This window comes from Protopterus annectens, chromosome 2.part1 (genome assembly GCF_019279795.1).
Source record: "Protopterus annectens isolate FY-2018-M chromosome 2.part1, PAN1.0, whole genome shotgun sequence".
NCBI classification, from domain to species: domain Eukaryota; kingdom Metazoa; phylum Chordata; order Ceratodontiformes; family Protopteridae; genus Protopterus; species Protopterus annectens.
In genome coordinates, this window is record NC_056729.1 from 678532399 (window position 1) to 678546194 (window position 13796).

Sequence of the window (13796 nt, forward strand, 5' to 3'; positions counted from 1 at the left end):
CATCACAAAGTGGCAGATATCTGAATTATTTACATCCAGACCAGAAAATTGTTACCACATATATAAAGTACTTGTCCTCAGCCAAATGTCAAAAAAGCAAAGAAAAGTCATACAAGTAAAGTTTTACAGAGAGAGTTACTGTCATAGTTGTAAGTGGGTCAACTAATGGCCCTTTCAATGAAAAAAATCCTCCAGAGAAGAAAACCAAGGCATTCTACACAGACAAAAACAGTGAGCAAAGAACTTTTAAGAATCTACATAACAGCTCTTTACTTTGCATTCCTAAAACACACAGACCAAAAATGGTGCGATTGACAGTCTGTAAGAACTGCTGACTCGTCTTTACTTTTAAGCCAAGGACAACTCTTATACACTGCCAATCTCACCACTTACAGCAAGCACTATCAGTTAAGCAGCTGCAGTTGCAGTCGTGGTTGTTTAAAAGATTATATACACTACTTACAGGGACCAAATGGCACTGCTTCCACATTGCTGATCATGCTACCTAACAGGTTGTGCCTGGGGCAGCCACGCCTTTCACACTACCTTTGCTGTGGCTCTGGCTATTGTATACAAGAGGTAAGTTTGTAACACTTGTCTACACTCTATTCTTGCCAGCAGTGTTGGCTTTCTACTTAGGCTAAGTAAAGTAATCATATTAAAGGTAACTCAGACATACGTAGGACTAATCTAAATGGTTATTGATATATTTACATAAGTAGTTTTGGTAATTTATTAATATGGATGCTTAAAGGATAATCTACCCAGTCATTGTCAGTCAAACATTACATAGCTCATTCAAATCCTGCCTTCTTTTAAACCTCATTATTTCTCCTCAACATATATTTTCCCACTATTCCCATTTTTACATGTAATTTGCTCCTACCCTTTTTTAAATATCCCAGTTCCAGTTATTTTATCTCTGTTACTATATTCACTACTTCTAGTAAAGTAGATTTAAACTTTGATTTCCATTTTCTAGTAATTGCTTTTTTGGCAGCCACCATAATTAGACTTAACAAATCCTTACCATGTCTAGGCAATTCCAATTTTGTATAACATAGCTCAAAAAATCTTTACTTAGTTATACCAATTTGCTCACTTAGTATCCCTGACAGAGCAGTCTGCAGGAAATCTTTAAAGTCTGCAGTTATTTCTTTCTTCCCCATCACACCTCCAACATTTGCTATCTACCTGAGAAAAAATTCTTTGGAGTCTACTTGGTGTATAAAAATACCTATGTAAACACTTCCATGCAAAGAATCTTCTAGACTTTGTCATATATTTAGAAGGCATACACATATCTACCATTGTTTCTTTGTGAATTGCTTACCCAATCTCTTGTCCCAATCCTTTCTAACCTCCTCTGATTGATTCTTAAGTTATCATGTAATATTTTGTATGCTCTACTAATTATTTCTTTTTAACAGCAGGTTCCATTCTATATTCTTTAAAAGGTCTTTTGCTTAGGGTCCCCCTATTTCTTTCTCTTTGCCTACACTCTGATATCAATCCTTGATAGGGAAGGCAAGCTCTATCCTGCGGTTCAAATAAATGTTTGGCCTCTTCCTATCCTATTACTTTTTCCCTCTCTAAGTATTTGCTCCCAGTACCTTGGTTCCTCTACCAGTTTTCTCCAATAAATTCCAGCTCCCACTTGCCTATTATCTGTATCCCTAACTGCAGTCATCCCTATTGGCAGAATCTCATTTCTCGATTCCCATGTTGGTTTTCTGCTACTTTATAAATATGCATGTCTATTGTTATTCTCCTTAAGGATCTGCATCCAAAATCCCAGTCTCTCCTTGTTTCTTGATCTCCCCCCCCCATTTCATCATCATCCCTTCCACTTTGAATTATAGGTTTCTGCTTGTGCTATGTATAGGACACTTAACTGTGTAGCTCTGAAATACCCCTTAAAAATGGGTAGGACTAATCTAAATGGCTACTGATAAATGTACAATCCCAAATCTCCATGTTCAACTGGAAGAATCACCTTATCCCACTTGACTCTTGCCATCTTCCCCTCCCTGATAAAATCCTTCGGCTCTTTATTAATTGCTATCCATACCTTCTTCTTTGGTTGATAAAAATATGCCTGACGTGTATAAAACAAAAGGGACTAAAACACTTTAACTTCTTGTGTCTTGCTATCCATATCCATATAAAACAGCTTCCAATTTCTCAGGTTTTGTATTATATTTGGTTAGTCTCTTCCTACATATAGCCACGGTGGTGCAGCGGTAGCGTTGTCACCTCACAGCAAGAGGTTCTTCCATTCAATTCATGGCTGGAGTGCCTTCTGTGTGGAGCCTGCATGTCCGCCCCGTGGAAATGGTCATGCCTTCGTTGAAGGTTGGGCATCGAACTGGCACCTTGACACCGTAAAAATCTACTGCCAATCATTAGCGGACTGGAGTTCTGCTGTGGCAACCCCTAACCGGGAAAAGACGAAAGAACAACAAATCTCTTCCCTCATATGTTTAGCTGCCACACCAGAATCCTTTTTAATCCATATTACTAAGTACTTGATTTTATCATGTCCCCATAAATATAGATATTGCTGAACCAATTCATGTGTGGGTATATAATTTACAGCTATTGCTTTTGTTTTAGCTTCATTAATTTTGTATCCACAAAAAGATTTGAAACTGTCTCAAAATGTTCCACAACCCTGAAATATCCTTTTCTGGTTTTATCAGATATGAAATAATATTATATGCAAATAGAGCCAGCTTTTCCTGATTGCGATATCAAATATATCCTTGAATTTGCAAGTCTCTTATTTTCTTTGCCAATTGTTCTAAATATGGTGCAAATAACAGAGGGGAAATAGGACAGCCCTGCCCGGTTCCTCTGCTGAAACAGAAATTATCACAGTGGAATCCACCCACTATAACTTTCACCTCTGATCCCTCATATATCCTCCTAATCTACCTTATAAATTTTTCAGGAACTGCAAATGCTTCCATTGGCCTGCTCGTAAACTCCCAGCTTACTCTGCCAAATACTTTCTCTGCATCAAGACCCACAAACAACAGTGGTATTTTCTTACATTCAGCTTCCCTCTGGATCATCAATGTTCTCTTAATGTTGTCAAATGTTTGCCTCTCCTCCACAAAGCCACATTAATCCATAACAATCACTTTTGGCATCGCCTTTGCTATTCTTTTAGCCATTATACACATAAACACTTTATAATCATGGTTTATGGATTGAATGTGTGTGTGTGTGTGTGTGTGTGTGTGTGTGTGTGTGTGTGTGTGTGTGTGTGTGTGTGTGTGTGTGTGTGTGTGTGTGTGTGTGTGTGTGTGTGTGTGTGAGTGATGTGTGGTGTGTGGTGTGTGGTGTGTGTGTGTGTGTGTGTGTGTGTGTGTGTGTGTGTGTGTGTGTGTGTGTGTGTGTGGGTGTGGGTTTTGCCCTGCTAGTAAAATGGTATATCACTGTAAGCTGCTGATTCTCTGTTGAACTTTATAAATAGGACAATGCAGCCACAGCCATTAACACTTCCAGTGCCCTGTTCAGAAACTGCATAGTCTTTCTGATGACACCATACAAACATGCAACATCCAAACTGATGAAATAATCTGTGATGTGCACAGAACTAATTTTCATAGGCTGCACTCAGCTGGATCATAGTCAAATGGGGAACTAAGCAGAGGAATAAACCGGGCCATCTCTGCCACCCTCCCCAGCACCCATTCTGGTGTCCCATTACTTCTCTCCCTCTAGCCACCAAAAACATTGCTCAAAACTGACAGCATGCATACTATTTTTTCTTTATTATTACAGTTATTACTTAATTATTATTAATATAGTTATTATGTTATTATTATTACAGGTTCATAGGTAGGTACTAGGCTATCGGCCCAAGGGCCTACGTAAGCCTAGCCAGCAAGGTACCATAGCTTACGCCACCCAAGAAAGTTATTTCCTGTGCCACTGTCCAGCAGAGACACAGAAGTGATCCCCGGGGTGTATTTCCTATTTCCCATCCACTCATCAGGATTTTTCTTACAGCTATTACTTAATGCTGAGACCACTCCTGGACTCAATGAAAACCTGAATGTTACATGTGCATTGAGAAGGGGAGTCTGACCACTCCCACTTTATACTAATATTTGTTAATGTATATACAGCTGTACAAAATGTGTAAATTCTGATTGGTTAATTTTTTCCTCACTGTGTTCTCAGAAGATATATGCTATTGTCATGGTTACATCTTTGTCTCTACTTTGTGCACCTTATTTATACCTGACATTTTTTTAATTTTGTCAGTTCTGAAGAAGTTCTAGATATCATTAAAGAATGAAAGCGCTTAGCATCAGTTTTGCCTTCGAGTGTCTTGCTTTTAGTTTATAAGAAAGAAGTTTGTTGTTTTATTAGTACAGTTCTTCGTTTATGTTAGTTATCGCAGTTTGGTTTTATTATTATTTTCTTCTTTACTTTTAAAATGAAGGCAGATATATAGATTTAATGTAAAACTTTTAGTGTAATATCTTTTGGTGATCAGGTTAATTCCACTAGTCTAGTAACAAATTTTCAGGAGAGACCCTTGGTGGTATTTATACTACTAGTGGACAGTTGACCTGGACTTTGGGAAGCTTCCCCCTACTCTTTTCAGTAGCTCAGGTGGATGTCAAAGATAACACAGCACCTACCATTAATGCAGACAAATACGGCCTCAGTTTAACATCTCAACCAAAGGATGACACATCATCACACACACACACACACACACACACACACACACACACACACACACACACACACACACACACACGCATGCATGCACGCACACACACACACACACACACACACACACACACACACACACACACACGCACACACATGAAATTATGATATTAAAAGGAGTAATGAGAACAATGCCTTAACTGGTTTGTACTGGTTGCAACCAGCTTCTTTTTGCAGTGTTGGAAAAGGTTAACAGGAATCCGAGGGATGGACCGTGAGAAACAATCACTGAATTTAAAGACTTGATTTGGCAGCTACAACATAATGCACTTGATCCACCAGGGCTTAATGAGAATGTATATATTACAAGTGTTCTCAAGCTTTGTGTTATAAAGCTATAAGAATTTTATTTCACTACATGCATGATTTATGAATTACATTTTTATTATTCACAAGTGATACAAATATACTTCTCAGGAGTATTTATTATTATTATTGCATATTAGAATTTTGTTATAAAATGAGTATTCATAGTTTTAAAATCTGTATTGATTAATTAGGATGTGTTTGATTAGTAGGTTTATATAATGCATGCACTGCTACTGGTTCTGTTGAAGTCCTTAGTGTTTACAAGGACAAAAACGCTTAACCTTTTTATAAAGTTTGAACATTTTATTTGTATATCCTCTGGTTTCTAGACACAATTTGGTTGTTATTTGTTCTATGACTTTTGTCTCTTTACAGCTGGTTACATTTAAATCCTATTCTGTAATTATTTTTTTTAATCTCTAGGGATTGGAAGCTTATTTCCTTCTGAAGCTGTTATTAATTAAGTTCCTTTTATGGTGCAGTTCTGGCACTCCCTGGAATGCAGAGATTGTTGTTTTGTCAGCAAAACAGTAAATGTTTTGTGGCATAGGCAAAGCTTTACAGCTAGTTAAAAAGTGTGCATTTTCTTTGCATTACTAGCAATCTCATGTATTTCAAAAAAACATATGGTTTTTGATACTGTATTTGATCCTGTTCCATCATTTGTTTATTATTAGAGGAACTATACATTCTTTCCAAAAGGTGGCAGAAAGAGCTCTTCAGAAGAGCACACTCTCATAACTCTTTGTTGTGTTGCTATAAATACCATGATGCTAGAAACAAAGAATTCAAGAAAAGTGACAGTATCTGAGGCCTGTAAATGTGAACTTTCTGATGTCACACTTAGGTGCCCATGAAATCTTGTCCTTTTGTTACATTCCAGTCAGCTGATGGCCTGTGCATCCAGGCATTTTTCCTGATTATGAAAGTGAGAGATAACCAATGTTCCTGGATTATTCCGAAAAAGAATATATCTACTTAGCAAACAAGCAGTTAAACAAAATAAAATGAATACACATAGGACCAACATTTATATATTCATTGTATGGTTATTCATGCATTTATATGTTCATTGTATGGCTATTCACTTAATGGCATTCAGAGCTGTGTGGAGATGGATCCTAACCGTAGAGACACTGCCGGTCTGACTGACCACACACACACACACACACACACACACACACACACACACACACACACACACACACACACACTCCACAAGAAGGTGCTCCCAAGAAGAGAACTAAATGCCATGAGGGGGCAGCAGTTCTACTGCTGCACCAGTCAGCTATGGTAGAATCCAAAGATTATGCCAGCACTGGTCAAGGTGATTTGGTTACATTGACCAATGTTAATGTGACACTTTAACCCCATGTAAAAATTGGGGGAAAAGGGGTTGATGTTGATATCGACTTTACTGCATTTTCACTAGCAGTTTTCACTTGGATTTGATTCCACATAATTAAAATGAAACAGGCTGTACTGAAATGTGTTCTTTTACTTCAATGTTACACTTTTTCCTCTACAGCGGGGTTACAACTGCTGTTTTATATTGATTCAGACTAAACTTGTCTCTGCAAAAAAGTAGAGGAGGTATAAACGCAACACTTTTTATACAGTGTTACACTCTTGCACCTCTGCTAACAGAATCTGTGTGTCATGATGAAAAGCCTACATGGCACAGTCCTACAAATCTGCTAATAGCATTTACAGTTATGCAATGTGCACAGCCCACATAAAACACTCTAAAACCTCCAATCCATGTCAGAATGTTGAGGCATCTTTAAATTAAATGCAAACTTGCTGTGTTGCAAAGCTCAGATGATATGTCGTCATTCATCTGTGAAAAGAATGTAAGTGCGCAAAATACACACACACACACACACACACACACACACACCTGTACAAACAGAATGCAAGTAACAAAATACAGAGGCCAAAAGACACACTGTCCAACCACTGCAAAGGGCATTATGATGCTCAATCCACACCTCTGCAAACAGAGTGCAGGTGGGCCATGATGCGGTAGACAATTTTTTTAAATTTCTTGACTATATATCACAAAATTAAACCCTGAATAAATGAATCCAGCTACAGCAAAATAAACAGGGAAACCTCATATAACAAAAGAAAAAGTAAAATTGCTCACTGCAGGAGACTGCACCCCACCTCCTAATCTCTAAATATATTACAATTCCAAGCTTGCTGCACCTCGGTACAGGGAAAATGTTTGAAGGTCAGTGTTTGCGAAACTTGGAATTTATTATTGACAATTCACAATTTAGGGCTATCCAAATGCATGTTCTAATAAAACAATGATTGTCCCACTCTCATTCCTCTGCAAAAAGAAAGTGAACATAGTGTAATGTTCAGACCCAAAATTACAGACTTTCTCAGTTCTAGAAAGCGAACACAGGAGTGCCATGAGGCTAGATCCAATAAAATTATATTCCATAATGCAGAGGTAAAACAATACACTCTCATATATGTGAAAATAACAGCATGCTGCAATCCAGATCCCAGGCTATACACACTTATGACCTAACAAGCTATATGTAAAGGTGTTGTGGTGCAGAGCCAAGACTGTACACTCTCACTATCTGGTATTAAGTATGCAATGATAGCAAAGCCCAGACCATACAATCTTTTTATCTGGAATTCAGCATGCAAGGTTGTCATGTTGCAAAGCCCAGATAATACACTGTCTCTTTCTGGCATTCAGTATATAAAAGTGTCCTGATGCACAGCCCAGACAATATATTCTCGTTAGCTGGCATTTAGCATATGAGGGTATTATGGACCAGGCTATATTCTCTCACTGTCTAACATTCAGTATGCATGGATATTGTGGTGCAGAGACCAGACTATGCACTCTCACTATGTAACATTCAGTACAAAAGAGTGTTATGAAGCAGAGGCCAGACTAGATACTCTCACAATGTAACATTCATTTTGTGGGAGTATCATGCTGCACACCCCAGACTACACACTCTCACTATCTAGTATACAGTTTGTAAGGATATCATGGTGTAAAGCCCAGACAATGAACACACACTATCTAACATTCAGTATGTAGGGGTATCATGGTGCAAAGCACAAACTATGCACTCTCACTATCTAACATTCAGTATGTAGGGGTATCATGGCACAGAGCTCAGACTATGCACTCTCACTATCTAAAATTCAGTACATAAGTGTATCATGAAGCAGAGCCCAGGTTATACACACTCACTATCTGATGTTCAGTACCTAAGTGTATCATGCTGCAAAACCCAGACTCCACACTGGATATGTGAGGATGTCATGGTTCAGAGCCCAGACTATACAGTTTCATTATCCAGTATTCAGTATGTAAGGATATCATGGTGCAGAGCCCAGACTATGCACTCATACTGTTTAACATTCAGTATGTAGGAGTATCATGGTGTAGAGCCCAGACTATGTGCTCATACTGTATAACATTCAGTATATAGGGGTATCATGATGCAGAGCACAGACTATGCACTCCCCCTATCTAATATTCAATATGTACAGCTATCATGGTGCCGAGCCCAGACTATGCACTCATACTGTTTAACATTCAGTATGTAGGGGTATCATGGTGCAGAGCACAGACTATGCACTCACACTGTTTAACATTCAGTATGTAGGGGTATCATGGTGTAGAGCCCAGACTATGCACTCATACTGTTTAATATTCAGTATGTAGGGGTATCATGGTGCAGAGCACAGACTATGTACTCTCACTATCTGACATTCAGTACCTAAGTATATCATGGTGCAAGGCCCAGACTCCACACTGGGTATGTGAGGATATCATGATTCAGAGCCCAGACTATACACAATCACTATCTGACATTCAGTATGTAAAGGTATGATGGACGAGAGCTCAGACTCTGTATTCTCTCTAGCATTCAATATAAAAGGATATAATGGTGCAAAGCCCCAACTATGCGCTCTTACAATCTGACATTCAGTACGTACGTGTACCATGATGCAGAGCACAGATGCCACACTGTCATAATCTTACATTCAGTATGTAAGGATATCACAGTTCAGAGCCCAGATTATTAATTTTCACTATTTGACATTCACTAAATAAAGGCATGATGCTGCAGAGTTTTGACTGCACGCTCTCGTTGATTTTCAGTATGTACGGCTGTCACAGTACAATGGCTAGATGATGGAGGCTGCTGCCCTTGTTTTTGCTGATTGATTCTTTGCCAGGATGCAGAATCTACTATAGTTGCTCTGTGAAGTGTACACTTGAACAAGTATGAGCAATCCAGTACAACTTGCAAATGACAATCTGAGAAATTCTGCTAGCAGCCAGCTTCCTGATAAGGCTGAATATATACTCAGTGTCAAGTATAAATCTATGCATTATGACTTAAATGCAGAGACAATCATTACAACTTAAACATGCATGATAAGGAGAAAAATAGCAGCAAAAACTGATAAAAACTGCTGCGGTTTTATAAGAAATAACCACCTACTTTTCACTACAGTCCACACAAAATTACAGCTTAATTGGAAAATGAAGCCCTCCAAAGCTAGTGGCTCTCATTGTAAGAACCATAGCTAGTCATATATTTGTGGTAGCAGTTTTCATAGATACTAAGTCCAGTGAGCATGCCAGCACTGATATATTAAGTAATTCAGTAATTTTAGCACAAAACTTTTAAATTACATTTTGCATGAAAGAAAGAGAAAGTTCATGGATATTAACAAGATAACTGATACCTTCCAATGTGGTCAGCACTGACCACAAACTACAAACACTCCTTAAATTCTGATGATGTGAGGTGCCAACAGGGAGATAATCCCTGGATGTATTTTTTTTGGGGGGGTACCTCCAAAAGAATATGTGGAAGAATGCTAGCAAGAGGAAAAGTACTAATATTTGAAGATATTAATATTTGGCATCATACTTTACTAATAGGGCTTGTACCACTAAAGGTGTTTTATAAAGACAAAAGAAAAAAACACATCATTCTGGGATCAATGAGGAGGTAATATCTTTACAGACAGCATTGTCTCTTTCTGATTTGCTAAACGTGTTGAATAAATAGAGCATTTACAAAGTACATGATGACACAACTTCATTCCCCTCCCAGCTTACATGTAAATTTCCTAGTTTTATTATTGCATGGGTACTTGAGTAGACTCCATACAACTGTGAATGGCCGTGTGGACAGTAGTGCCTCAGCGCTGTATGGGGGAGATTTCTTTCATTCCTACCACCCAAAAACAGGTGCAGACAATACCCACTCTGCTTAAGTAGATGCAATATATAAGAAAATAATAAATAAAATGGCAAATTAAGTAGCGATAGTTTATTAAAACACCTGTAAAAAACTTACACCTCAGCAGAACCTATCACTTTTCTTTATTATTAATCCACTCCACTTCTGGATATGTCTTACAAGTAAAACACTTAGAATGAGTCATTAGGCATGGTACTAAAATAAATAAGCAATGCCCATCCAGGGGTGTTGTGAGGCCCAACACCGCAGGTGGAAGGCCTCTACACCCCTGGAAGGGCATTAATTACACATTAACACACACCCTGAACCGCATTATTGCATTTAGAGAATGGGATCTCTGTAAAATTGTTGTGTTTTACTTACTTATTTATATTTTTATTACTAGATTATTTTGTTAATATATTTTGGATGTAAAAATAGTTCCTCCGCCTAATGTTTCAAAGTTGCTGTAGCATATGTAAATGGTGTTAGAGGAAGCATTTTATATCCTTTTTAAAAAATATCTAGACATTTGCATTATTTTTGGTCCCTTACTGCTAAAATGGTTTCTTGCCAGTCATTGGTTATTGAAGTCACTAAATAATGACATACATTTGATTTTCAGACTTTATTTCCTTCAGAAAACTCATATTAACACAAATCCTGTTATTTAGCTTACTTTTTATTTTTTTTACGTATAACATTTAAAATCTGTTCCTATTTTGGAGCTTTGCTCCCCATTTATTTCAGGCTTTATCCATATTTCTTCAATTAAAAGGTTGAGAGGTGTGCAAACCTCTTATCTGATGCTACCAGTGTTTCATCGATCTCACTGTCTCTCCCTCTATCATCAGACAGACACCACCCCCCCCCACCTGTAGTTCAGAAAATGCATGCTAACACAAGTCCTATTATTGCAGCAACTTTCCTCTTCTTCTTCTTTCGGCTTTTCCCGGTTAGGGGTCACCACAGTGGATCATCTGTCCGCTCATGATTGGCAGTGGAGTTTTACAGTGTTGAGTTGCCAGCCCGGCGCCCACCTTCCACAGAAGGCACACACACGCACACACTCACAACCTAGGGCCAATTTAGAGTGTCCAATTCACCTACTGCATGTCTTTGGGATGTGGGAGGAAACTGGAGCACCCGGCGGAAACCCACGCGACCACAGTGAGGACATGCAGACTCCGCACAGAAGGCATCCCAGCCGACAATCAAACTGGTGAACCTCTTGCTGTGAGGCAGCAACGCTAACTGCTGCACCACCGTGGCCGCCCTATTATTGCAGCAACTTTGTGATTTTTTTTTTTGTTCCCCCTTTATTTTATGTTTATTTTGCTTATCTAAGAGGTGAGAGGTACCTAAACCTCTTGACTGCTGCTACCAGTGCTGGATCGCTCTCGCGCTTTACACTCTCACTCACACACACCTCACTTTCATGCACGCATTCGCCCACACAGACAGAAACATAAAAAGACACACACACTTTTTTCTGTTATATTTAGATTTTACAGTCGCTAAACAGCAAAAGCGCTGCTAAATGAGTGTAAACTAACGGCTTGATCTTTCTCACTTTCATTCGCATGCACGCATACACTCAGACACACAGAGATAAACACACACACTTCTGTTTTTCAGTTTTCTTTTTTTAATATATTTTACACTCGCTAAACAGCAGAAGTGCTGCTTAGTGAGCATAAAATAATGGCGGCCATTGGGTTTTTCAGTCTGAACTCCATGGAAACTTGATATGCTGCCGTGAAGTGGCGGACTCATTTTTCAGCAAACATTACTTGTACATTAATACTCTGCTGGAGAATGTTTGTTCTCCAGTCAGGATGCTAATGTACAGTTTGCCCATTTTCTAAAGGTGATTAATACACAGCTCACGTACTTGTGTGTATCACAAACTAATAGAAAGAATATGAATGTTGTGTAACCAGAAATTTCCATCTTTTATTCTCGGAAGTATATACTGCGAGTTCTTCCTACCACAAGCATTTAAAATCTGCTCATCTCTCTAATTATTACATCTTGCACACTTAAACATGTACATTTCATTTACAGTTCCTGCCTCTTACAACCACAAACATGCTGTTTTTGTTGTTTAATTCTATCATTAAGCAGGCAATATATAAACCTGTGTAATATGCAGAATGTTTTGGGTAATGATATATTCTGCTTTCCATGAGTCACAGTGCTTCTGATAGATACTTGAAGGGGAAAATACTCAACTAAGTGCATAAAGATATGAACCTTTTAAATGTGAAGGCTTGCTAAACTTAGTAACAGGAAACTTTTGATTTTCTGTGTCATAAACTTTGTTTTCTGGTTTGTCTTCATTAGGATTCATTTATTTTCAGTTATAATTTAAAAATATGTCAATTAATTTTAAATAATGTATGGCCTTCAATATTTATTTCTATAGAGTGCACTATGGTCTGCAAACCAGACTCACTATTGCTATCCATAAATTCTATATCACCTAAACATATGTGGTAAAGCACCTTCCTCCTATTGTGAGATCTTGTTTGGATTCTATCAGATACTACCATTTTACCTGACTAAATCGGGGTCTATATTATATATTCGAAGCTTCGAAGCTTCAAAATTTCAAACCTCATATGTTTGACAACATATGAGCAATACTTAAAACCTTGATTATATAATAAAAAAGTAAAAAAAACTTACCTTAACGCTCTGTGCAGGGGGGAAGCCCCACACACCCCCCACACACCCCTACTTAAATATACCAACTCCGAGTCCGCACTTCAGTGCAGAAAAGGGACATATGACATTCCAACTTTGAAATGTTCTGCAATTTAATAGGGACCCCTAAATCCCACATCTGGGTCTTTCACTGTCTACAATTCTTGTGAAGTTTACTAAATCAGATGCAAGCCAAGTACCACTGTAATATTTCTTAGATCAACCTATTTGCTCAGCGTCCATCATACCACTGTAGTTTATTATATGCAGATGTCTGCAGCCTTTGCTATTTATGAAATTTTAGTAGAGTAGTAGTAACATAGATCATCTTTTGGCCAGTTTTCTTCTTTCATTATGAGGGTAGTTAAGGAAGTTTTACTGCCTCGAAGAATTCTCATGGAAGTTGGAGGATTTGTACTAGGAAAGCAGCAGTACTGTAGTTAGTAGCATATATGCCTTCAGTGAGACACACACACACACACACACACACACACACACACACACACACACACACACACACACACACACACAAACACATGCACATAAGTATGTTCTTAATATGTTGTGATGTGATCTTTGTCTGGCAGCTGGTGTAGAGGGATACAGCTCTGAGCTGCAGTTTTTATGGTAAAGTGCTGGATTCCCTGAGCCCTCATTTGTCTAGTGTGTGATATTCAGCAAGCCATTTAACCAAACATTGCTCCTGGGTCACCCCTGAAAAGGGCCTATGTGTCCAGTGGGCCTGTCTTTACACATTTTGAGGCAGGTAGGGGAGGT